The 25790-nt window shown below is 36.9% G+C and overlaps 2 non-coding genes across 2 annotated transcripts; one reads left to right on the top strand and one right to left on the bottom strand.

The window, feature by feature from the left end:
• The first annotated feature begins 4787 nt into the window (after nt 1-4787).
• LOC148544471 (small nucleolar RNA R71) lies at nt 4788-4895 on the top strand. Its single transcript, XR_015900367.1, has one exon. It is a non-coding gene; the product is annotated as a small nucleolar RNA R71 (small nucleolar RNA).
• A 20522-nt stretch (nt 4896-25417) lies between these two features.
• TRNAS-GGA (transfer RNA serine (anticodon GGA)) lies at nt 25418-25505 on the bottom strand. The gene has a single exon. It is a non-coding gene; the product is annotated as a tRNA-Ser (tRNA).
• Between the last annotated feature and the right edge of the window lie 285 nt (nt 25506-25790).

A 25790-nucleotide genomic window follows, 5' to 3' on the forward strand; every position in this document is an offset into this window, starting at 1 on the left:
AAAACAATGCCAAAAAGCGTATAAATTATCCGCTCATCACAACACCAAACTTAAATTGTTGCTTGTCCCCAAGAAAATAAAAATCAAATAGGATAAAAAGAAGAGAATATACTATGGATTCCAAAATATCAATGAAACTTAGCTCCAATCAGATGAGTGGGACTTGTAGCTTTTTGCCTCTTGAATAGTTTTGGCATCTCACTTTATCCATTGAAGTTCAGAATGATTGGCATCTATAGGAACTCAGAGTTTAGATAGTGTTACTGATTCTCCTAGTTCAGTATGTTGATTCTTGAACACAACTACTTTATGAGTCTTGGCCGTGGCCCTAAGCACTTTATTTTCCAGTATTACCACCGGATACATAAATGCCACAGACACATAACTGGGTGAACCTTTTCAGATTGTGACTCAGCTTTGCTAAAGTCCCCAATTAGAGGTGTCCAGGGTTCTTAAGCACACTCTTTTTTTTTCTTTGGACCTTGACTTTAACCGCTCAGTCTCAAGTTTTCACTTGACACCTTCACGCCACAAGCACATGGTTAGGGACAGCCTGGTTTAGCCGCTTAGACCAGGATTTTATTCCTTTAGGCCCTCCTATCCACTGATGCTCAAAGCCTTGGATCCTTTTTATTTACCCTTGCCTTTTGGTTTTAAGAGCTATTGGCTTTTTGCTCTTGCCTTTTGGTTTAAAGAGCTTTTGGCTTTTTCTGCTTGCTTTTTCTTTTTCTTTCTTTTTTTTCACTATTTTTTTCTGCAAGCTTTTGTATTCACTGCTTTTTCTTGCTTCAAGAATCATTTTTATGATTTTTCAGATTATCAAATAACATTTCTCCTTTTTTCTTATTCTTCAAGAGCCAACATATTTAACATTCATAAACATCAAATTCAAAAGACACATGCACTGTTCAAGCATTCATTCAGAAAACAAAAAGTATTGTCACCACATCAAAATAATTAAACTAGTTTCAAGGATGAATTCAAAACCCTGTACTTCTTGTTCTTTTGTAATTAAAACATTTTTCATTTAAGAGAGGTGATGGAGTCATAGGACATTCATAGCTTTAAGACATAGACACTTAAACACTAATGATCATCTAGTAAAGACAAAAACATAGTTAAACATGAAGCATGGAAACCGAAAACAGAAAATAAATAGACAAGGAGATTAAGGAATGAGTCCACCTTAGTGAGGGTGGCGTCTTCCTCTTCTTGAAGGACCAATGGTGCTTTTGAGCTCCTCTATGTCTCTTCCTTGTCTTTGTTGCTCCTCCCTCATAGCTTTTTGATCTTCTCTAATTTCATAGAGGATGATGGAATGCTCTTGGTGCTCCACCCCTAGTTGTCTCATATTGGAACTTAATTCTCCTAGGGAGGTGTTGATTTGCTCCCAATAGTTTTGTGGAGGAAAGTGCATCCCTTGAGGCATCTCAGGGATTTCATGGTGGGGAATTTTCTCATGCTCTTGCTGAGGTCCATGATCTCTTGTTTGCTCCATCCTTTTCTTAGTGATGGGCTTGTCCTCTTCAATGAGGATGTCTCCCTCTATGTCAATTCCAGCCAAATTGCAGAGGTGGCATATGAGGTGAGGAAAGGCTAACCTTGCCCAAGTGGAGGACTTGTCAGCCACCTTGTAAAGTTCTTGAGGTATAATCTCATGAACTTCCACCTCCTCTCCAATCATGATACTATGGATCATGATGGCCCGGTCTATAGTAACTTCAGACCGGTTACTAGTAGGAATGATTGAGCGTTGAATGAACTCTAGCCATCCCCTAGCCACTAGTTTGAGGTCATGCTTTCTTAATTAAACCGGCTTGCCTCTTGAGTCAATTTTCCATTGAGCTCCTTCCTCACATATGTCTATGAGGACTTGGTCCAACCTTTGATCAAAGTTGACTCTTCTTGTGTAGGGGCGTGCGTTCTCTTCCATCATTGGCAAGTTGAACGCCAGCCTTACATTTTCCAGACTGAAGTCTAAGTATTTCCCCCGAACCATGGTAAGCCAATGCTTTGGATTTAGGTTCACACTTTGATCATGGTTCCTAGTGATCTATGCGTTTGCATAGAACTCTTGAACCATTAGGATCCCGACTTGTTGAATGGGGTTGGTGAGAACTTCCCAACCTCTTCTTTGGATCTCAAGTCGGATCTCCAGATACTCATTCTTTTTGAGCTTGAAAGGAACCTCAGGGATCACTTTCTTCTTGGCCACAACTTCATAGAAGTGGTCTTGATGGACCTTTGAGATGAATCTCTCCATCTTTCATGACTCAGAGGTGGAAGCAATTGCCTTCCCTTTCCTCTTTCTTGAGGTTTCTCTGGCCTTAGGTGCCATAAATGGTTATGGAAAAACAAAAAGCTATGCTTTTACCACACCAAACTTAAAATGTTTGCTCGTCCCTAAGCAAAAGAAGAAAGAAAGTAGTAGAGGAAGAAGAAAATGGAGGAGATGGGGGAAGAAGATGTATTCGGCCAAGGAGAAGAAGAGAGGGTTGTGTTGTGTGAAAATAAAGAAGGAATGAGGGGTTTATATAGGAGTGTGGGAAGGTGTAGGGTTCGGCCATTAGGGTTGGGTTTGGGAGGGAAATTAGTTTAAATTTTGAAGGTAGGTGGGGTTTATGGGGAAGAGAGTTATGAAAAGGTGTGAAGAGAAGAGAAGAAAAAGTTGGGGATCTTGTGGGGTCCACAGATCCTGAGGGGATCTTGTGGGGTCCACAGATCAAGTGGGGTCAAGGACTTAACATCCCTACTCCAATTAGGCGTGTAAAACGCCCTTGCTGTGCAATCCTGGCGTTTAACGGCAGACTGCTGCTTGTTTCTGGCGTTAAACGCTCAAATGTAGCCTGTTTCTGGTGTTTAATGCCAGGCGGATGCTTGTTTCTGGCGTTAAACACCAGCTTGGTGCTTGTTTAGACAGATGCTTGTTTCTGGCGTTTAAACGCCAGACTGCTCTCCTTCAGGGTGTGCTGTTTTCAATGCTATTTTTCATTCTGTTTTTTGATTTTTCAGTAGTTTTTGTGACTTCACATGATCATCAACCTAATAAAACACGAAATAACAAAAAGAAAATAAAATAGATATGATTGAATAACATTGGGTTGCCTCCCAACAAGCACTTCTTTAATGTCAATAGCTTGACTGTGAGTTCTCATGGAGCCTCACAGATAATCAGAGCAAGGTTAGAACCTCCCATCACCAAACTTAGAGTTTGACTGTGGGGGCTTTGGTTGACTCTATAGTGAGAGAAGCTTTTCATGCTTTCTCTCCATGGTTACAGAAGGAGAACCTTGAGTCTTAAACACAAGGTAGTCCCCATTCAGTTGAAGGACCAACTCTCCTCTGTCCACATCAATCACAGCTCTTGCTGTGGCTAGGAAGGGTCTTCCAAGGATGATGGATTCATCCTAATCCTTCCCAGTGTCTAGGATTATGAAATCAGTAGGGATGTAAAGGCCTTCAACCTTTACTAACATGTCCTTTACTAGTCCATAAGCCTGTTTTCTTGAGTTGTCTGCCATCTCTAATGAGATTCTAGTAGCTTGCACCTCAAAAATCCCAAGTTTCTCCATTACAGAGAGTGGCATTAAGTTTATTCCTGACCCCAGGTCACACAGAGCCTTCTCAAAGGTCATGGTGCCTATTTTGCATGGAATTAGGAATTTACCACGATCCTGTTTCTTTTGAGGTAATTTCTGCCTATCCAATGCATTCAGTTCATTGGTGAGCAAGAGAGGTTCATCTTTCCAAGTCTCATTACCAAATAATTTGGCATTCAGCTTCATGATTGCACCAAGGTACTTAGCAACTTGCTCTTCAGTAATGTCTTCATCCTCTTCAGAGAAAGAATACTCATCAGAGCTCATGAAGGGCAGAAGGAGGTTCAATGGAATCTCTATGGTCTCTAGATGAGCCTCAGATTCCTTTGGTTCCTCAAAGGGATACTCCTTATTGGTCACTGAACGTCCCAGGAGGTCTTCCTCACTAGGATTCACATTCTCCTCCTCCTCTTTGGGTTCGGCCACATCATGTAAGGCTATGGCCTTGCACTTTCTCTTTGGATTTTCTTCTATATTGCTTGGGAGAGTACTTGGAGGGATTTCAGTGACTCTTTTACTCAGCTGGCCCTCTTGTGCCTCTAAATTCCTAATAGAGGACCTTGTTTCATTCATGAAACTCACAGTGACCTTAGATAGATCAGAGACTATATTTGCTAAGCTAGATGGATTCTGCTTAGAATTCTCTGTCTGTTGCTGAGTGGATGATGGAAAAGGTTTGCTATTGCTAAACCTGTTTCTTCCACCATTATTAAAGCCTTGTTGAGGCTTTTGTTGATCCTTCTATGAGAAATTTGGATGATTTTTCCATGAGGGATTATAGGTGTTTCCATAGGGTTCACCCATGTAATTCACCTCTGCTATTGCAGGGTTCTCAGGATCATAAGCTTCTTCTTTAGAAGATGCCTCTTTAGTACTGTTGGATGATTCCTTCAATCCATTCAGACTCTGAGAGATCATATTGACTTGCTGAGTCCATATTTTATTCTGAGCCAATATGGCATTCAGAGTATCAATTTCAAGAACTCCTTTCCTCATAGGCGTCCCATTACTCACAGGATTCCTTTCAGAAGTGTACATGAACTGGTTATTTGCAACCATGTCAATGAGTTCTTGAGCTTCTGCAGGCATTTTCTTTAGGTGAATGGATCCACTTGCAGAATGGTCCAATGACATTTTTGATAATTCAGACAGACCATCATAGAATATATCCAAGATGGTCCATTCTGAAAGCATGTCAGAAGGACACTTTTTGGTCAGTTCCTTGTATATCTCCCAAGCTTCATAGAGGGATTCACCTTCCTTTTGTCTAAAGGTTTGAACATCCACTCTAAGCTTACTAAGCTTTTGAGGAGGAAAGAACTTGGTTAAGACTGTCTTTAGGTTGAGAGTCCAACCATATTCTAGCTCTGTCTCTTACAGCAAATGGGAAAAGCATAAGCCTGTAGACCTCGGGATCAACCCCATTGGTCTTAACAGTATCACAGATCTGCAAAAATTCAGTTAAGAACTGAAAGGGATCTTCGGATGGAAGTCCATAAAACTTGCAATTCTGTTGCATCAGAGAAACTAATTGAGGTTTCAGCTCAAAATTGTTTGCTCCAATGGCAGGCATTGAGATGCTTCTTCCATGTAAATTGGAATTAGGTGCAGTAAAGTCACCAAGCATCTTCCTTGCATTGTTATTATTTTCGGCCATGTCTCCTTCTTTTTCGAAAATTTCTGTCAGATTTTCTCCAGAGAGTTGTGCTTTAGCTTCCCTTAGCTTCCTCTTCAGAGTTCTTTCAGGTTCGGGATCAGCTTCAACAAGAATGTTCTTGTCCTTGTTCCTGCTCATATGAAAAAGAAGAGAACAGAAAATATGGAATCCTCTATGTCACAGTATAGAGATTCCTTTATGTGAGTAGAAGAAGATATGAATAGAAGAAGGAGAATCCAAACACAAGGGTGAGGAGTAGGTTCGAATTCTTGGGTGAAAGAGGGGTGTTAGTAAATGAATAAATAAACAGAAGGAGGTGAGAGGGAGAGAATTTCGAACATCAAATAAATTAAAATAAAAATATTTTTATTTTTAATTTAAAATCAAAGTGAAAATTCGAAAAATTAAAAAAAAGAAAAAATTAAATTAAATTAAATTAAATTTTAAAACAATTAGTTAATTAAAAAGGAATTTTGAAAAAGAGGAAGGTGATTTTCGAAAATTAGAGATAGAATTAGTTAGATAGTTTTAAAAAAAGATAAGAATCAAACAAAAAGATAAGTGATTAATTGAAAAAGATTTGAAAATCAAATTTTGAAAAGATAGGAAGTTAGAAAAGAAGTAAGAAAATATTTTGAAATTGATTTTGAAAAAGATATGATTGAAACTTAATTTGAAAAAGATTTGAAAAAGAAATTTGAAAAGATTTGAATTTTGAAATCAAAGTTGATTACTTGACTAACAAGAAACTAAAAAGATATGATTCTAGAGTTTAAAGATTGAACCTTTCTTATTAGGCAAGTAACAAACTTAAAAATTTTGAATCAATCACATTAATTGTTAGTAAAGATTTTGAAAGTTTAGAACAAAATAAGAAAAAGATTTTGAAAATCAATCATAAAGTTTTCGAAAATATGAAGGAAAAATTGAGAAAGATTTGATTTTTGAAAAAAATTTGAAAAGGATAGAATTTTTAAATTGAAAATTTGATTTAACTCATAAGAAACAACTAAATTTTAAAAAGTTTTGAAAAAGTCAACTCAAATTTTCGAAAATTTATGAGTGAAAAAGGGAAAGATATTTTTTTTATTTTTGAATTTTAATAAAGAAAGAGAAAAACATCAAAAAGACTCAAGATATAAAAATTTTGGATCAAAACAAAGGAAACATGCAAGAACACTTTGAATGCAAAGATGAACACCAAGAACACTTTGAAGATCATGTTGAACATCAAGTATGTATTTTTGAAAAATTTTTAATAAGAGAAATCATGCAAGACACCAAACTTAGAAATTTTTAATATTTGGACACTAAGAATTCAAGAATGCATATGAAAAACAAGAAAAGACACAAAACAAGAAAATATGAAGATCAAACAAGAAGACTTATCAAGAACAACTTGAAGATCATGAAGAATATATGCATGATTTTTCGAAAAATGCACAAATTTTAAAAGCATGCAATTGACACCAAACTTAAAAACTGACACAAGATTCAAGCAAGAAACACAAAAATTATTTTTGATTTTATGATTTTATAAATTTTTTTGGATTTTTTTCGAAAATTATTTTGGAAAAACGAAAAAGAAGAAATTAATTTTTTTATATTATTTTCAAAAATAAGAAATAAAAAGCTTAAAAATAAAATAAAATTACCTAAACTGAGCAACAAGATGAACCGTCAGTTGTCCAAACTCAAACAATCCCCGGCAACGGCGCCAAAAACTTAGTGCGCAAAAATCATGACGATTCCACTCCTTGGTAACGGTGCTAAAAACTCAATATGCACGTTCATAATCTTAGTTCTTTGTCACAACTTCGCACAACTAACCAGCAAGTGCACTGAGTCATCCAAGTAATAAACCTTACGTGAGTAAGGGTCGATCCCACGGAGATTGTCGGCTTGAAGCAAGCTATGGTCACCTTGTAAATCTCAGTCAGGCGGATTCAATTGATTATGGATATTTAATAATTAAAAGATAACTAAAATGTAAAATAAAGATAGTGATACTTATGTAATTCGTTGGTGAGAATTTCAGATAAGCATATAGAGATATGTTCGTTCCTCCTGAACCTCTGCTTTCCTATTGTCTTCATCCAATCATTCATACTCCTTTCTATGGCAAGCTGTATGTTAGGCATCACCGTTGTCAATGGCTACATCCTGTCCTCTCAGTGAAAATGGTCCAATGCGCTGTCACTACATGGCTAATCATCTGTCGGTTCTCGATCATACTGGAATAGGATCCATTGATCCTTTTGCATCTGTCACTACACCCAGCACTCGCGAGTTTGAAGCTTGTCGCAGCCATCCCTTCCCAGATCCTACTCGGAATACCACAGACAAGGTTTAGACTTTTCGAATCTCAAGAATGGCCGTCCATGGATTCTAACTTATACCACGAAGATTCTGATTAAGGAATCCCAGAGATACTCATTCAATCTAAGGTAGAACAGAAGTGGTTGTCAGGCACGCGTTCATAGTTGAGAATGATGATGACTGTCACGATCATCACATTCATATTGAGGTGCGAATGAATATCTTAGAATCGGAATAAGCTTGAATTGAATAGAAAAACAATAGTACTTTGTATTAATTCATGAGGAACAGCAGAGCTCCACACCTTAATCTATGGTGTGTAAAAACTCTACCGTTGAAAATACATAAGTGATGAAGGTCCAGGCATGGCCGAGAGGCCAGCCCCTAAACGTGATCTAAAGATGAAACTAAAGATGTAAATACAATAGAAAAAAGTCCTACTTATACTAAACTAGTTACTAGGGTTTACAGAAAAGAGTAATTGATGCAGAAATTCACTTCTGGGGCCTACTTGGTGTGTGCATGGGCTGAGCATTGAGCTTTACACGTGTAGAGGCTTCTTTTGGAGTTGAACGCCAGTTTGTAACCTGTTTCTGGCGTTTAACTCCACTTTGCAACTTGTTTCTGGCATTTAACTCCAAAATACAGCATGGAACTGGCGTTGAATGCCAGTTTGCATCGTCTAAACTCGGGCAAAGTATGGACTCTTATATATTTCTGGAAAGCACTGGATGTCTACTTTCCAACGCAATTGAGAACGTGCCATTTGGAGTTCTGTAGCTCCAGAAAATCCACTTTGAGTGCAGGGAGGTCAGAATCTAACAGCATCTGCAGTCCTTCTTCAACCTCTGAATCTGATTGTTGCTCAAGTTCCTCAATTTCAGCCAGAAATTACCTGAAATCACAGAAAAACACACAAACTCATAGTAAAGTCCAGAAATATGATTTTTATTTAAAAACTAATGAAAATATACTAAAAACTAACTAAATTATACTAAAAACTATGTAAAAACAATGCCAAAAAGCGTATAAATTATCCACTCATCACGTGTGCACGACATCCTGTGTGCGTGCACAAGAAGAAAATCAGCATGTGTGCATACGCACACACCTGTGCATACGCACACGTCCCAGCACATGACTCACTTAATGGAAATCGCTAGGGGCGATTTCTGGGCCTCTAGAGCCCAGTTTTTGGACTTTCTGAAGCTGATTCTAGCTATATTAAAGAACGCTTCACCCCATGTGAAAGGGGAGGGAGAAATTAGGGTTAGTTTAGAGTTATGTAGGTTGTTTTCTAGAGAGAGAAGCTCCCCCTTCTCTCTAGAATTAGGGTTTCTTAGTTTAATTTCTTGCCATTTCTACTTTTAATTCTTATTCTCATTTACTTTTCCTTGTCATTTATCGTTATTGCATCTTTTTTCTTTTCTTCTATTTGTTATTTCATTTCCTTTGTCTTTTATGTTTAAGCACACTCTTGTTATTTTAATTTACATTTAATGCAATTTATGTTTCATGTCATTTATTGCTTTGTTGAGTTGCTATCTTTACTTTCCTTGCTTGGTAGTTGTAGCGTTTATTATTTCTTGTCATTTTATCATGCTTTCCTTTTATGCCCACCAAGTATTTGATAAAATTCTTGGTGGGATTTTTGCCTAGTTTTTCACTCTTTGTTGGAAAATTGGGTGATTGGGTGAAGTTGAGTTGTGGATGTCCATTCCACATTGTGTGAGGATTGTTAATTGGTTTGGTTTCCCTTGACTCTAAGTGATCCACTAGTGTTGACTAGAACTTAGGGATTGGAATCAATTATGCCCTTTTGACTTATCCTCGATGTAGGGTTGACTGATTGGGATTAATTCCACACAATTATCATGTTTGTGGTCCATAACTAGGATAGGAATCCTTAATTCCCAATTCTCACCAAGAGCCCTTTTTAGCATTTAATTTCCATTTTCATTGCCTTTACTTTCTTTCATTTAATTACATGCTTGTTTAATTTCTTGCTATTTACATTTCTTGCATATCTTGTCATCCAATCCCCATTTCCTTCCATAGCCAATAATATGACATTTCATTGCAACTCCTAGAGAGAACGACCTTGGAGTTCAATACTCTCCGTTGATATATATATGTTTTGTAATGTGACTCATCTTTAGAAATTAAATTTGATTGTGAGGGTTGATTGCCAGTTTGGTCTATACTTGTAACGAACCGCTTATTCTTCTATTAAGAAATTCCGAACCGGTGCAATTCTCACACATCAAGGAGCTCTGCTGAGTCCTATGAATTTATAAAAGTATTATTATTTCTTCTTCGATCTGTGTTTGATCTATGTTTAAGATGTATATCCGATCTTCATCGTGGTGAACAGGATGATCTAACAAATTAGCTCTGTTCATGACACTAAGACGAACGTGCCTGACAAACACCCACGTCTACTTGGGTTCGTGTGAATACTTGGAAGGAAAGCACGAGCCAATAGCTATGTTTATACATCTCTCAGACGGTTAATCCATGACTTTGTTGGGGACTTCTCGAGACACCAGTTCAGCCAATTTCTGGGGAGATTAGGGTCTTCGTGGTATAGGCTAGATCCAAAGAAGCAGCATTCTCTGATTCGGAAGATTCGACCTTGTCTGTGGCGTGATGAGTAGGATCGACAGGAGAATGATTTGCTAGAGCTTCACCCTTCATTAGATTGAATGACCAAGGGCCTTGGCGTTCATTCTGTAGCAGAGGAGATCAATGACCATAGGCAATGGCTTTGATCACATACAGCCTGCCATAGAGGAACATCATTCACAAGCAAAGAAGATAGTGATACCAGAATCAATTTAGAAAGGCAAAGCAACTCTAACTCTCAACTCTATTCCCAGCATATAATTCCTATCAGTATTTTCTACCCCTTTTGCTTTCATAGTTTCATGATCATCATACTTCAACCAACTCCATATACAACCTTCTGATTTTGCCTGATTAAGACCTGCAAGGTAACCATTGCTTGCTTCAAACCACAATTCTCATGGGATCGACCTTGACTCGCTCAGATATTACTTGGACGACCCAGTGCACTTGCTGGTACTGCTACTGTACGAAAAGTGTGGGGGTTTGTGTACACGCGCACCAAATTTTTGGCGCCGTTGCTGGGGATTGTTGAGTTTGGACAAACTGAAGGATTGTCTTGCTCCCTAGATCAGGTAGTTTATTTTACATTATTTTAATTGAGACTTTTATTTTTATTTTCTTTTCTAAAATTTTCGAAAATTCATTAAAAGCTTTTTCAAAATATTTTTCTTTTCTTTGTTTGATCTTTGATTTTGTTTGAGTCACAGTGTTAATGTTCTTGTTGAGTCTTGTGTTTTTTTTTAGTCCTATTTTCTAAAGATTTTCAAAAATATATTCTTTGTTTAAATCTTGTTTCAACTTTTAAGTTTGGTATTTTCTTGTTTATTTTCTTGTATTTTTCGAAAATTTTATTTTGGTTTGCTAAAAATTTTAAGTTTGGTGTTCTTTTCTTATGTTCCTGAGTTTTTTGAGTCTTTAAATTTTGTTCTTTGTGTTCTTGTGAGTCTTCAAAGTGTTCTTGAGTCTTGTATGTGTTTTGATCTTAAAATTTTTAAGTTTGGTGTCCCCTTGTGTTTTTCTCCAAATTTTCGAAAATTTGGGTGCACTAGATCTAAAAATTTTAAGTTTTATGTCTTTTTTGTATTTTTCTCTTTCATCATAAAATTCAAAAATAAAAAAATATCTTTTCTAACTTAACTTTTACCTTAATTTTCGAAAATTAACATAAAAATTCAGATTTTCAATTTCAAAATTTTATCTTATCATATCTTAGTTGTCAAGTTTTCAAAAATCAAATCTTTTTCAAATTTAAAAATCTTATCTTTTTCAAAAATCATATCTTTTTCTAAATCTTATCTTATCTTATTTCAAAATTCAAATTTCAACTTTCAAATTTTCAAAACGCAAATTTTAAATTTCAAATTTCAAATTCAAAATTAAAAATTCAAATTTTCAAAATTCAATTTTCAAAATTTAAATTTTAATTTTCAAATTTCAAATCTTAATTTCAAAGCTCTTTTTAATTAATTTCTTATCTTCTCTCTCCTCTTTTTCAAAACTTCCTAACTAAGTCTTCCCTTCCTTAATTTTCGAAAAATTCTCCTCTTTTCTATTCTATATTTTCGAATTTAATTATAAAACTTTAAATTCTTTTTAATTAATTAATTATAATTTTGGTTTAATTAAATTAAAATAATATTATATCTTCTCTACTTCTATCTCTTCTTCTACTCCTTCTATCTTCTTCCTTCTTCATCTTCTACCTTTCTTAATCATGAACCCAAGTGGGAATGAAGAGTTCAAGAGAACTTTGGGATCTTATACAAATGCCACTGCTGACTTCTATGAAAGAAGTATCAGCATACCTCATATCAGAGCTAGTAGCTTTGAAGTGAACCCTTAACTTATTACTCTAGTGCAGCAAAACTGCTAGTATTATGGGCTTCCTCAGGAAGAACCTACAAAATTCCTGGCTGATTTCTTAAAAATTGCTGACACAGTACACAGTGAGGGAGTAGACCAAGATGTCTACAGATTATTGCTTTTTCCTTTTGCAGTGAAGGACCAGCAAAAAGGTGGTTGGATAACCAGCCTAAAGCTAGTTTAGAAACTTGGAAACAGTTAGTGAACAAGATTTTAAACCAATACTTCCCCCCAAGGAAGATGACCCAGCTGAGACTGGATATCCAAAGCTTCAAACAAGGAGATAGTGAATCTCTTTATGATGCCTGGGAGAGGTATAGGAGGATGCTAAGAAAATGTCCCACTAAAATATTTTCTGAATGGGTACAGTTAGACATCTTCTACTATGGGCTTTCAAACATGGCTAGAATGTCCTTGGACTATTCTGCTAGTGGTTCCGTACACATGAGAAAGACCATTCAAGAAGCCCAAGAGCTCATTGAGACAATATCCATTAATCAGCATCTGTACTCATCTCTTGAGGCCTCTATAAAAGGAGAGGTTAAGGCAGTAGTTTCTGGACCTAATCCTCCAAAGCAGGATGGCCCACTGACTCAGCAACTGCAAGCCCTTGCCCAACAAATGCTGGAATTGTAAGAGGCTCTGTGAGAAACTCAGGCTTCTAACAGAAATGTAGAAGCACAGTTGAGTCAAACAAGACAGCAGTTATCTAAGCAGATAACAAATGAATGCCATGCCATTCAACTAAGGACTGGAAAAACCTTAAGCTCCCAACCTCAGTCCAATAAGAACGAAAAGCCCATAAAAGATAACCAGATTTCTGCACAAGATGGTTCTGGGCATTCAAATGCCCAGAGAAATACAACTCCTGGAGTTGAACGCTAGGAAAGGGCAGAGACTGGGCGTTCAAACGCCCAGAAAGGTATCCCTCTTGGCGTTAAATGCCAGGATTGGGCAGGGACTGGGCGTTCAAACGCCCAGAGAGGTATCCTTCATGGCGTTGAACGCCAGGAATGGGCAGAGACTGGGCGTTCAAACGCCCAGGGGGCGATAGCTTGGGCGTTGAACGCCCCAGCAAGGGAAGACAGTCACCTAATGACAACAACCCTACTAAACAAGGTAGAACCCCCCTTCCAACATGCATGGAATTCGGCCTCCATCAACCAAGGTTGATGATTACAAGGCTAAGATGCCATTTCCTCAGAAACTCTGTCAAGAGAAAAGGGATAAACAGTTTGCCCGCTTTGCGGAGTATCTCAGAACATTAAAGATAAATATCCCTTTTGCAAAAGCTCTTGAACAGATATCTTCTTATGCTAAGTTCATGAAGGACATCTTAAGTCATAAGAAGGATTCGAGAGAGACACAAACAGTCCTCCTTACTGGGGAGTGCAGTGCAATCATTCAGAACAGCTTACCAGAAAAGCTTAAAGATCCTGGAAGCTTTATGATACCCTGCACTCTAGGTGATGCTTGTACAAGGACAGCTCTATGTGACCTTGGGGCAAGCATCAACCTAATACCTGCTTCACTAATAAAGAAGCTTAGTTTGACTAATGAAGTCAAACCAACCCGCATGTGCCTTCAACTTGCTGATGTTGGGCTAGCGTTAGTGGAAACAATAACAACTAACAACCCAAGAATTATCACTAAATGTTGGACATTATGGCTCTAGTAATCCATACAATCATTTTCCCCAAGCCAAGGGGTGGAAATTTACCCCATAATCACAATTGACATTTCATCGAACACATAATGGGCATAAACATAAAACATGGCAAAATTGGTACATTAATGAAAGCTGTGAATCATAAATGCTCAAAATCAATAAAAGCAACTCAAACAAGCATGCAATAATCAATCAAACATCAAATTAACCAACTAGAAATCCAAAATTGAAAAACTATGTATATATTGACAAGAGAGATGAAAATAAAAGAAAGTGTAGAACAAGTGGTATAGTAAAAGAGAGAATTAAAGAAATACTTACAATAAAATTGCTATAATCCCAAATCAAAACTTGAAGTATAAAATGCTACAAACCCTAATTAAACCTAAGAGAGAATTTCCTAATCTACACTACTCCTACTCCTAATGTGTTTTTATACCCTACTAAGACCTAATGCCTTCATATGAGATGTTGCCCCCTTCATATAGCCTTTGATTTCAGCCTCCTAGCCTTCAAAAATGGGCCAAAAAGCCCCTAAAACACGAGTCCACGTGACTTTTCAATGGAGGCATGCACTGGTACCTGTGCGTACGCATAGATGTGTGCGTACGCATACTTTGCTGAATTTGCACTTGTGCGTACGCACACATGGCTGTGTGCTTTTCCTTTGTTTTGATCATATTTTCTCCCTTTGTACATGCTTTCTTCCACTTTTGCCTTGCCAAACTTGCCTCTAGGACCTAAAATCACTCAACAAACATGTCATGGCATCGAATGGCATAAAAGTGGGATTAAATCACTAATTTAAGCTCAAAAACGCATGTTTTCACATTTAGGCACAATCTAGAGAGAAAACACAAAAGCATGCTATTTAGGTGAATAAATGTGGGTTTATATGATGAAATTGATGAGCGGATAATTTATACGCTTTTTGGCATTGTTTTTAGTATGTTTTTAGTAGAATCTAGTTACTTTTAGGGATGTTTTTATTAGTTTTTATGTTAAATTCACATTTCTGGACTTTACTATGAGTTTGTGTGTTTTTCTATAATTTCAGGTATTTTCTGACTGAAATTGAGGGACTTGAGCAAAAATCAGATTCAGAGGTTGAAGAAGGACTGCTGATGCTGTTGGATTCTGACCTCCCTGCATTCAAAGTGGATTTTCGGGAGCTACAGAACTCAAAATGGCGCGCTTCCAATTGCGTTGGAAAGTAGACATCCAGGGCTTTCCAGCAATATATAATAATCCATACTTTGGCCGAGTTTAGATGACGTAAAAGGGCGTTGAACGCCAGTTCTACGCTGCTATCTCGAGTTAAACACCAGAAACACGTTACAACCTGGCGTTCAACTCCAGAAAGAGCCTCTGCACGTGTAACATTCAAGCTCAGCCCAAGAACACACCAAGTGGGCCACGGAAGTGGATTTATGCATCAATTACTTACTTCTGTAAACCCTAGTAACTAGTTTAGTATAAATAGGACTTTTTAACTATTGTATTTGTCATCCTGGATTGTATTTTTGATCCTGTGATCACGCTTTGGGGGCTGGCCATTCGGCCATGCCTGGACCTTTCACTTATATATTTTCAACGGTAGAGTTTCTACACTCCATAGATTAAGGTGTGGAGCTCTGCTGTTCCTCATGAATTAATGCAAAGTACTACTGTTTTTCTATTAAACTCAACTTATTCCGCTTCTAAGATATTCATTCGCACTTCAACATGAATGTGATGAACGTGACAATCATCATCATTCCCCCACGAACGCGTGCCTGACAACCACTTCCGTTCCACCGTAGATTGGATGATTATCTCTTGGATCTCTTAATCAGAATCTTCGTGGTATAAGCTAGATTGATGGCGGCATTCATGAGAATCCGAAAAGTCTAAACCTTGTCTGTTGTATACCGAGTAGGATTATGGGATTGAATGACTGTGACGAACTTCAAACTCGCGAGTGCTGGGCGTAGTGACAGACGTAAAAGGAGGGTGAATCCTATTCCAGTATGATCAAGAACCTCAGATGATTAGCCGTGCTGTGACAGAGTATTTGGACCATTTTCACAAGAGGATAGGATACAGCCATTGACCACGGTGATGCCTCCAGATGATTAGCCATGCAGTGACAGCGCATCGGACCATTTTCCAGAGAGGATGAAAAGTAGCCATTGACAATGGTGATGTCCTTACATAAAGCCAGCCATGGAAAGGAGTAGGACTGATTGGATGAAGACAGCAGGAAAGCAGAAGTTCAGAGGGACGAAAGCATCTCTATACCTTTATCTAAAATTCTCACCAATGATATACATAAGTATTTCTATCTTTATTTTCTGTCTATTTATTATTTATTTTCGAAAACTCCATAACTATTTTATATCCGCCTGACTGAGATTTACAAGGTGACCATAGCTTGCTTCATACCAACAATCTCCGTGGGATCGACCCTTACTCACGTAAGGTTTTATTACTTGGACGACCCAGTGCACTTGCTGGTTAGTTGTATCGAAGTTGTGAATGAAAAACAATTTATTAAGACGTGCGTACAGAGTTTTTGGCACCGTTGCCTAAGATCACAATTTCGTGCACCAGAAATCCACTCAAATCAAACCAAAATATATCATTAAATATGGATTCATCATGCGTTTAAACGCCCATGGAGGCAGCAGGCCTGGTGTTAAACGCCAGCCAGGAGGCCCTGGCTAGGCGTTTAAACGCCCTGAAGGGAGCACATGCCTGGCGTTTAAATGCCAGCCAGGAGGTCCTGGCTGGGCGTTTAACGCCCTACAAGGAGGACTACTCTGGCGTTAACGCCAGAATGCTATCATTCTGGGCGTTTAAACGCCAACATGGCAAAATGGAGGTAACTTCAATTTTTCAATCTCATCTTGATTCAACTCATCTTCATCCAATTTAATTTCAAAAATGCTTTGATTTTTAAATCAAATTTTGTTCAAATAATTTAATTTCAATTTAATTTCAAAATTAAAACAATTTTTTTATTCTTTTCAAAATTGCATAACTTTTACAACTTGTTTTCAAAATCTTTCAAAATCTTTTTTTCACCTTGTTCATATCCTTTTCAAATCCTTTTCATATCTTGCCTTTTTCTATCCTCTTAAAATATTTTCTTATCTTTTAAATTTAACAACTCATATTTTTTATATTTTTCAAAAATCTTTATCTTTATCTTTTATCTTTTATCTTTTATCTTTTATTTTTTTTGAAAATCCCTCCCCCCTCCCTATTTATATGATTGATCGTGCCCCCTCCCCATTACTCATCACCTCTCATTCGAATTCTCCCCTCTCTTTCCCTCTTTTATTCTTTTTTCTACTTCTTCCTTTCTTACTCTTTGCTCGAGGATGAGCAAATTTTTAAGTTTGATGTGGCAGGAGCCCTGTTCTCTCATCAAGAATTCAATCTCATGGCTCCAAGAAGTGGCAAAACTGCCCCAAAGAACAAGAAAAAATGACAACTCAATAGTTATTTTCAAACTTGTTCGATTCTTCACCAAGCAGCATGAGGAACATTATCATAAGATAATGAGCAAAAGGCCAGTAATCCCTGAAGTGAGATTCAACCTTGGAGAAGAAGAATACCCAGAGATCCAAGATCAGATTCGAATGAAAGGCTGGGAGATTCTAAGTAATCCAGAATTAAATGTTGGATACAACATGATCCGGGAATTCTATGCAAATTTGTGGATGACAGATAAGCAAAAGAAAGATGGAACAACCATCCATACTTATCGTACCATGGTCAGAGGGAAGATCATATACTTTCACCTAGACAGGGTAAGAGAGGTCTTCAAACTACCTCTGCAAAGAGATGACCGTGAGTCATACAACAGGAGGGTTGTAGCCAACCGAAAGCTAGATCAAGTCCTAGAGGACATATACCTGCTTGGAACCCAATGGATTGAGAATACCAAAGGGGAGCCATGCCAACTGAAAAGGGTGAACCTCAAGCTTATTGCTAGAGGATGGCCAGACTTCATTGGGCATTCTATCCTCCCCACAAGTAATCGCTCTGAAGTCAATATTGCAAGAACTGTGATGATTCACCGCATCATAGTGGGGAATAAGGTGGAAGTCCACCAAGTAATCCCCCAAGAAATTTACAAGCTATCAAACAAAGATTCCACTAAGGCCATGCTGGCTTATCCAAATCTAATTTTCCGCCTATATCAAGAAGCTAAGGTTCTGATCCAAGTGGATAACTTTATTCCAGTAAAAAATCCAATCACCAAGAAGGTGATAGAGAGTTTCAAGATAGAAGATGAAAACCTAAAGAGGAAGGAACCTGAACAATCCCAAGAGATCCCTCAATGCAATATTAGGAACAGCTGAAGGCATCTATAATTCACCTACAGAGCACGTTGGATCAGCTCAGAGAGGAGCAGAGAGATCAGACTAGCATGATTTACAAACTGATAAAGGAACAGGAGAAGCAATAGCATGAGCTGGAGGAGCTGAAGCGCCAGAAGCTCTCTCCTGAAGAGCCTAGTGCCCCACAAGCTGAAGAATCATGCGCCCCTCAAGAAGAGCCATGCGTCCCACAGCCTAAAGAAACCAGCATCCCCCAAGCTAAAGGTTGTTGAGTTTTAACTTTGTAGTTATTCTAATTCTTGTGTCTCATATTTCTGTTATTCCTATTCCTGTCTCACGTATTTCCATCCTAATTTAGAGTTGCATGATCACTAGTAGTAATTGAGTCTTTATTATATTTTTATTAGTTTTTATGCAAAAATCACATTTCTAGACTTTACTATGAGTTTGTGAGTTTTTTTGTAATTTCAGGTATTTTCTGGCTGAAATTGAGGGACCTGAGCAAAAGTCTGATTCAGAGGCTGAGAAAGGACTGCAGATGCTGTTGGATTCTGACCCTCCTGCACTCGAAGAGGATTTTCTAGAGCTACAGAATCCCAATTGGCGCGCTCTCAATTGTGTTGGAAAGTAGACATCTTGGGCTTTCCATCAATATATAATAGTCTACACGTTTTCCAAGATTTGATGGCCCAAACTGGCATCTAAACGCCGGCTAGAGACCCTTTTCTGGAGTAAAACGCCGGAACTGGCACCAGAACTGGAGTTAAACGCCCAAACTGGCACCCAAGCTGGCGTTTAACTCCAAGAATGGCCTATGCACGTGAAAGCTTCAATTCTCAGCCCAAGCACACACCAAGTGGGCCCCTGAAGTGGATTTCTGCATTATCTGCACTTAGTTACTTATTTTCTGTAATCCCTAGTAACTAGTTTAGTATAAATAGCACTTTTTACTATTGTATTCGGAGACTTTGATCCTTGGAACACATCTTATGTTACGTTTTGGAGGCTGGCCATTTGGCCATGCCTAGACCTTTTTCTCTTATGTATTTTCTACGGTGGAGTTTCTACACCTCATAGATTAAGGTGCGGAGCTCTGCTGTTCTTCACGAATTGATGCAAGTACTATTGTTTTTCTTTCAATTCAAGGATACTTCTTCTCCAAGATATACTCTCGTACTTAATTCAGTTAAGTCAGAATGAAGGGGTGACCCGTGACAATCACCCACTATCTTCGTTACTCACTTAGCCAAGATCCGCGTGTCTAACAACCATAGGCGGTCTACATGATGTTCAACATAGTCATTGGACGACGGTCGGAGTATATTCTCTTGGGTCTCTAAGCCACGATTCGCATCGTCTCTCCTGACAACAGAGCATTCGAATCCGTGATTAGAACCTTCGTGGTATGGGCTAGAACCATTAGCAGCATTCCTGAGATCCGAAAAGTCTAAACCTTGTCTGTGGTATTCTGAGTAGGATCTGGGAAGGGATGATTGTGACGAGCTTCAAACTTGCAAATGTTGGGCGCAGTGACAGTGTGCAAAAGGATAAGGATCCTATTCCGACGCTAGTGAGAACCGACAGATGATTAGCCGTGCGGTAGCTGTACCTGGTATTTTTCATCCGAGATGAGAAATCCGACAGTTGATTAGCCATGCAGAGATCGTACCTGGTATTTTTCATCGGAGAGGATCATACAGCTTGCCATGGAAGGGAGCACGCATGGTTGGAAGAAGACAATAGGAAAGCAGAGGTTCATAAACAACAAAGCATCTCCAAACGCTTATCTGAAATTCCTACCAATGAATCACATAAGTATCTTATTTTATTTTATGTTTTATTTATCTTTTAATTACCAAAACCTCATAACCATTTGAATCCGCCTGACTAAGATTTACAAGATGACTATAGCTTGCTTCAAGCCGACAATCTCCGTGGGATCGACCCTTACTCACGTAAGGTATTACTTGGACGACCCAGTGCACTTGCTGGTTAGTTGTGCGAAGTTGTGAAAAGTGTGAATCACAATTTCGTGCACCAATTTTTTGGCGCCGTTGCCGGGGATTGTTCGAGTTTGGACAACTGACGGTTCATCTTGTTGCTTAGATTGGGTAATTTTATTTTATGTTTAAGCTTTTTATTTTTATTTTTATTTTCGAAAAATATACAAAAAAAATTAATAAAACCATAAAAACCAAAAAATTTTGTATCTCTTGTTTGAGTCTAGTGTCAAATTTTAAGTTTGGTGTCAATTGCATTTTTTTATTTTCTTAAATTTTCGAAAATTCATGCATGGTGTTCTTCTTTGATCTTCAAGTTGTTCTTGATGATTTTCCTTGTTTGATCTTTAATTTTTCTTGTTTTATGTCTTTTCTTGTTTTTCATATGCATTTTCGAATTATTAGTGTCTAAACATTAAAAATTTCTAAGTTTGGTGTCTTGCATGTCTTTCTTTTCTTAAAAGTTTTCAAAAATATGTTCTTGATGTTCATCATGATTTTCAAAGTGTTCTTGGTGTTCATCTTGACATTCAAAGTGTTCTTGCATGCATTATTTGTTTTGATCTTAAATTCTTATGTCTTGTGTTATTTTGTTGTTTTTTTTCTTTCATCATTAATTCAAAAAAAATAATATCTTTCCCTTATTTTACTCATAAATTTCGAAATTTTGGGTTGAATTAGTTAAAAATTTTCAAAATTTAGTTGTTTCTTGTTAGTCAAGTCAAAATTTCAATTTAAAAACTTTATCTTTTCAAATCTTTTTCAAAATAAAATCTTTTTCATTTTTTCTTTCATGTTTTTCGAAAATTCTTCAAAATAAATTTTCAAAATCTTTTTCTTAATTTTATTTCATATTTTCGAAAACTTTACTAACAATTAATATTTTGATTCAAAAATTTTAAGTTGTTACTTTCTTATTAAGAAAGGTTCAATCTTTAAATTCTAGAATCATATCTTTTAGTTTCATGTTAGTCAAGTCATCAACTTTGATTTTGAAAATCAAATCTTTTTAAATTTCTTTTTCAAATCTTTTTCAAAATAAATTTCAATCATATCTTTTTAAAAATTTAATTTCAAAATCTTTTTCTAACTTCTTATCTTTTCAAAATTTATTTTCAAATATTTTTCAGTTAACTATTTGACTTTTTGTTTGATTTTAAAAGTTTACTATTTCTTATCTTTTTCAAAACTACCTAATTACTTTTCTCTCTCTAATTTTCGAAAATCACTAACCACTTTTTCAAAACACTTTTTAATTAACTAATTGTTTTAAATTCTAACTTTATCTTATTCCGTTTCTTAAATTTTCAAATTCTAACTCATAATTAAAATAAAAATAAAAATATTTTTCTTTTCTTTTAATTAAAATTCGAATACACTCCCTCTCTCATCTCTTTCTATTTATTTATTTATTTACTAGAACTTTTCTTCTACTCATAATTCGAACCCTCTCTCTCTCTCTGTGTTCAAATTTCTTCCTCCTTCTTCATTCTATTCTTCTATTCTTCTACTCATATAAAGGAATCTCTATACTGTGACATAGAGGATTCCTCTTCTTTTTTTTTGTTCTCTTCTTTTTCATATGAGCAGGAACAAGGATAAGGACATTCTTGTTGAAGCTGATCCTGAACCTGAAAGGACTCTAAAGAGGAAGCTAAGAGAAGCTAAAGCACAACACTCTGGAGAGGACCTTACAGAAATTTTTGAAAAAGAAGAAAACATGGCAGCCGAACCCAATAACAATGGTGCAGATGCAAGGAAGATACTTGGTGACTTTACTGCACCAACTTCTGACTTCTATGGAAGAAGCATCTCATTTCCCATCTCATGGGAAACCCTTTTCGCTCCGCTTAGCCCTATCTCCCCCCCCAGGGGTATTTTAGTGATAGGTTCTATAGGAACTGGACGATCCTATTTGGTCAAATACCTAGCGACAAACTCCTATGTTCCTTTCATTACAGTATTTCTGAACAAGTTCCTGGATAACAAGCCTAAGAGTTTTCTTTTTGATGATAGTGACGATATTGATGATAGTGACGATATTGATGATAGTGACGATATCGACCGTGACCTTGATACGGAGCTGGAGCTTCTAACTATGATGAATGTGCTAACTATGGATATGATGCCGGAAATAGACCGATTTTATATCACCCTTCAATTCGAATTAGCAAAAGCAATGTCTCCTTGCATAATATGGATTCCAAACATTCATGATCTGGATGTGAATGAGTCGAATTACTTATCCCTCGGTCTATTAATGAACTATCTCTCCAGGGATTGTGAAAGATATTCCACTAGAAATATTCTTGTTATTGCTTCGACTCATATTCCCCAAAAGTTGGATCCCGCTCTAATAGCTCCGAATAAATTAAATACATGCATTAAGATACGAAGGCTTCTTATTCCACAACAACGAAAGAACTTTTTCACTCTTTCATATACTAGGGGATTTCACTTGGAAAAGAGAATGTTCCATACTAATGGACTCGGGTGCATAACCATAACTATGGGTTCCAATGTACGAGATCTTGTAGCACTTACCAATGAGGCCCTATCGATTAGTATTATACAAAAAAAATCCATTATAGACACTAATATAATTAGATCTGCTCTTCATAGACAAACTTGGGATTTGCGATCCCAGGTAAGATCGGTTCAGGATCATGGGATCCTTTTCTATCAGATAGGAAGGGCTATTTCAAAAAATGTACTTCTAAGTAATTGCTCCATAGATCCTATATCTATCTATATGAAGAAGAAATCTTGTAACGAGGGGGATTCTTATTTGTACAAATGGTACTTCGAACTTGGAACAAGCATGAAGGAATTAACGATACTTCTTTATCTTTTGAGTTGTTCTGCCGGATCGGTCGCTCAAGACCTTTGGTCTCTACCCGGACCTGATGAAAAAAATGGGATCACTTCTTATGGACTCGTTGAGAATGATTCTGATCTAGTTCATGGCCTATTAGAAGTAGAAGGCGCTCTGGTGGGATCCTCACGGACAGAAAAAGGTTACAGTCAGTTTGATAATGATCGAGTGACATTGCTTCTTCGGTCCGAACCAAGGAATCCCTTAAATATGATTCAAAAAGGATTTTGTTTTATCGTTGATCAGAGATTTCTCTATGAAAAATATGAATCGGAGTTTGAAGAAGGGGAAGGAGTCCTCGACCCGCAACATATGGAGGAGGATTTATTCAATCACATAGTTTGGTCTCCTAGAATATGGCACCCTTGGGGCTTTCTATTTAATTGTATCGAAAGGCCCAATGAATTGGGATTTCCCTATTGGGCCAGGTCATTTCGGGGCAAGCGGATCATTTATGAGGAAGAGGATGAGCTTCAAGAGAATGATTCGGAGTTCTTGCAGGGTGGAACCATGCAGTACCAGACACGAGATAAATCTTCCAAAGAACAAGGCTATTTTCAAATAAGCCAATTCATTTGGGACCCTGCAGATCCACTCTTTTTCCTATTGAAAGATCAGCCTTTTGTCTCTGTCTCTGTTTTTTCACATCGACAATTCTTTGCAGATGAAGAGATGTCAAAGGGGCTTCTTACTTCCCAAACAGATCTTCCTACATCTATATATAAACGCTGGTTTATCAAGAATACGCAAGAAAAACATTTCGAATTGTTGATTCATCGCCTGAGATGGCTTAGAACCAATAGTTCATTATCTAATGGATTTTTCCGTTCTAATACTCTATCCGAGAGTTATCAATATTTATCAAATATGTTCCTATCTAACGGAACGCTATTGGATCAAATGACAAAGACATTGTTGAGAAAAAGATGGCTTTTCCCGGATGAAATGGTTGTTGCTATCTGCTCTAATAACGAATCATTGGTTTAACTGAATAACTAAATCAAATAGATAGACCTTTCTTTCTCTTTGTCTCAGGTCGATAGCTCTTCTCAATTGAAAGATACCCTATATTGATAATACACATTCCAGTTGACCGAGCCTAATTCTAATTGTTTTGTTCCGAAGCAAAGATATCCACGGGGAAATTCGAAATGATAATAAAAGAAATGAAATATATATTTTTTTTCTAATTTTATTTTAATATTCTATTTGTAAAAATTGAATTATGACATATTCATTATGTTCGGAATAGCAAATTTCAAACTGTTAATAACTAAGATCCTATTAGCTTATTTAATTCCTATGCATGCGCATTTTCTTTTATATGAGCCTGCTTAGCTCAGAGGTTAGAGCATCGCATTACGATTCCGATAGCCGGCTTTTCTCTTTTTGTTGTTTTATTTTTAAAAAATGGATAATGTCTTTTTTTTAGGAATCCAAAATTGGTGAAGTTTGATTTCTGTAGAACAACTCAAGAAACAAACCTCCTTTTTTCTCTATAAATAGAATAAGGTTCAGATATTGATAGAATTCATACAATTCTTCTTTGTACTACAATGCTTTTGTGAATTTCGCTTCATTTCTCATATCATATTTGTCATTTAGTTTAGTTTTAATTTCGATTTTTTATTTTTTAATTAAAATAAAAAGGGAGTCTTTATGTCACGCTACAGAGGGCCTCGTTTCAAAAAAATACGCCGTCTGGGGACTTTACCTGGACTAACTAGTAAAAAGCCTACAGTCGGAAGCGAATTTAAAAACCAATCACGCTCCGGTAAAAAATCGCAATATTGTATTCGTTTAGAAGAAAAACAAAAATTGCGTTTTCATTATGGTCTTACAGAACGCCAATTGCTTAAATACATTCGTATCGCCAGAAAAGCCAAGGGGTCAACCGGTCAGGTTTTACTACAATTACTTGAAATGCGTTTGGATAACATACTTTTTAGATTGGGTATGGCTTCGACTATTCCTCAAGCCCGCCAATTAGTTAACCATAAACATGTTTTAGTTAATGGTCGTATAGTAGATATACCAAGTTATCGCTGCAAACCTCAAGATATTATTACAGCGAAAGATGAACATAAATCGAAAGCTCTGATTCAAAATTCTCTGGATTCAGCCCCACGTGAGGAATTGCCAAACCATTTAACCCTTCATCCATTCCAATATAAAGGATTAGTAAATCAAATAATAGATAGTCAATGGGTTGGTTTGAAAATCAACGAATTGCTGGGTGTAGAATATTATTCTCGTCAGACTTAATACTAACTAAAAAAACAAGAGTTTTGATACGAGAATTTTAGCTCATTCAGGTATCATCTACATGGATACAGGACGATTTGCATTCCCTGTCCACTTTTTCCAGTATTTTGCATTTCATATTACCAAAAAATTGGAATTGAAAATTCATAGCAACTAAAGTTGGAATAATGGTATCCGTTGGCATTTGAGATATTGCAGATTGATGAATTAACGGAGAGAGAGGGATTCGAACCCTCGGTAAACAAACAGCCTACATAGCAGTTCCAATGCTATGCCTTGAACCACTCGGCCATCTCTCCCCCATGATGATTATGGCCCATAAACCGGAGCAATAGTGAATGATTCATATTCCATTTTTGGATAGGCGCCCATATAAAATAAATAATCAATTCGACCTATACGAAATAATTTTTTTTTATAAAAAAAAAACCAACTTCTAGGCCGTAGGCTAAAAAAATTCATTAATGAGTCCTTTTTTACGTTATTTCGTACTATTTGTATTGTACAATTCCTTTGTTTGTGGGATTCTTTTTTCTCACGCGATAAAGAATTCAATTTTCGAATGGATTCCTACCTATGCCTAG

Source organism: Arachis ipaensis, chromosome B9 (genome assembly GCF_059453495.1).
Source record: "Arachis ipaensis isolate K30076 ecotype BB chromosome B9, ASM5945349v1, whole genome shotgun sequence".
In the NCBI taxonomy this organism is placed as follows: Eukaryota; Viridiplantae; Streptophyta; class Magnoliopsida; order Fabales; family Fabaceae; genus Arachis; species Arachis ipaensis.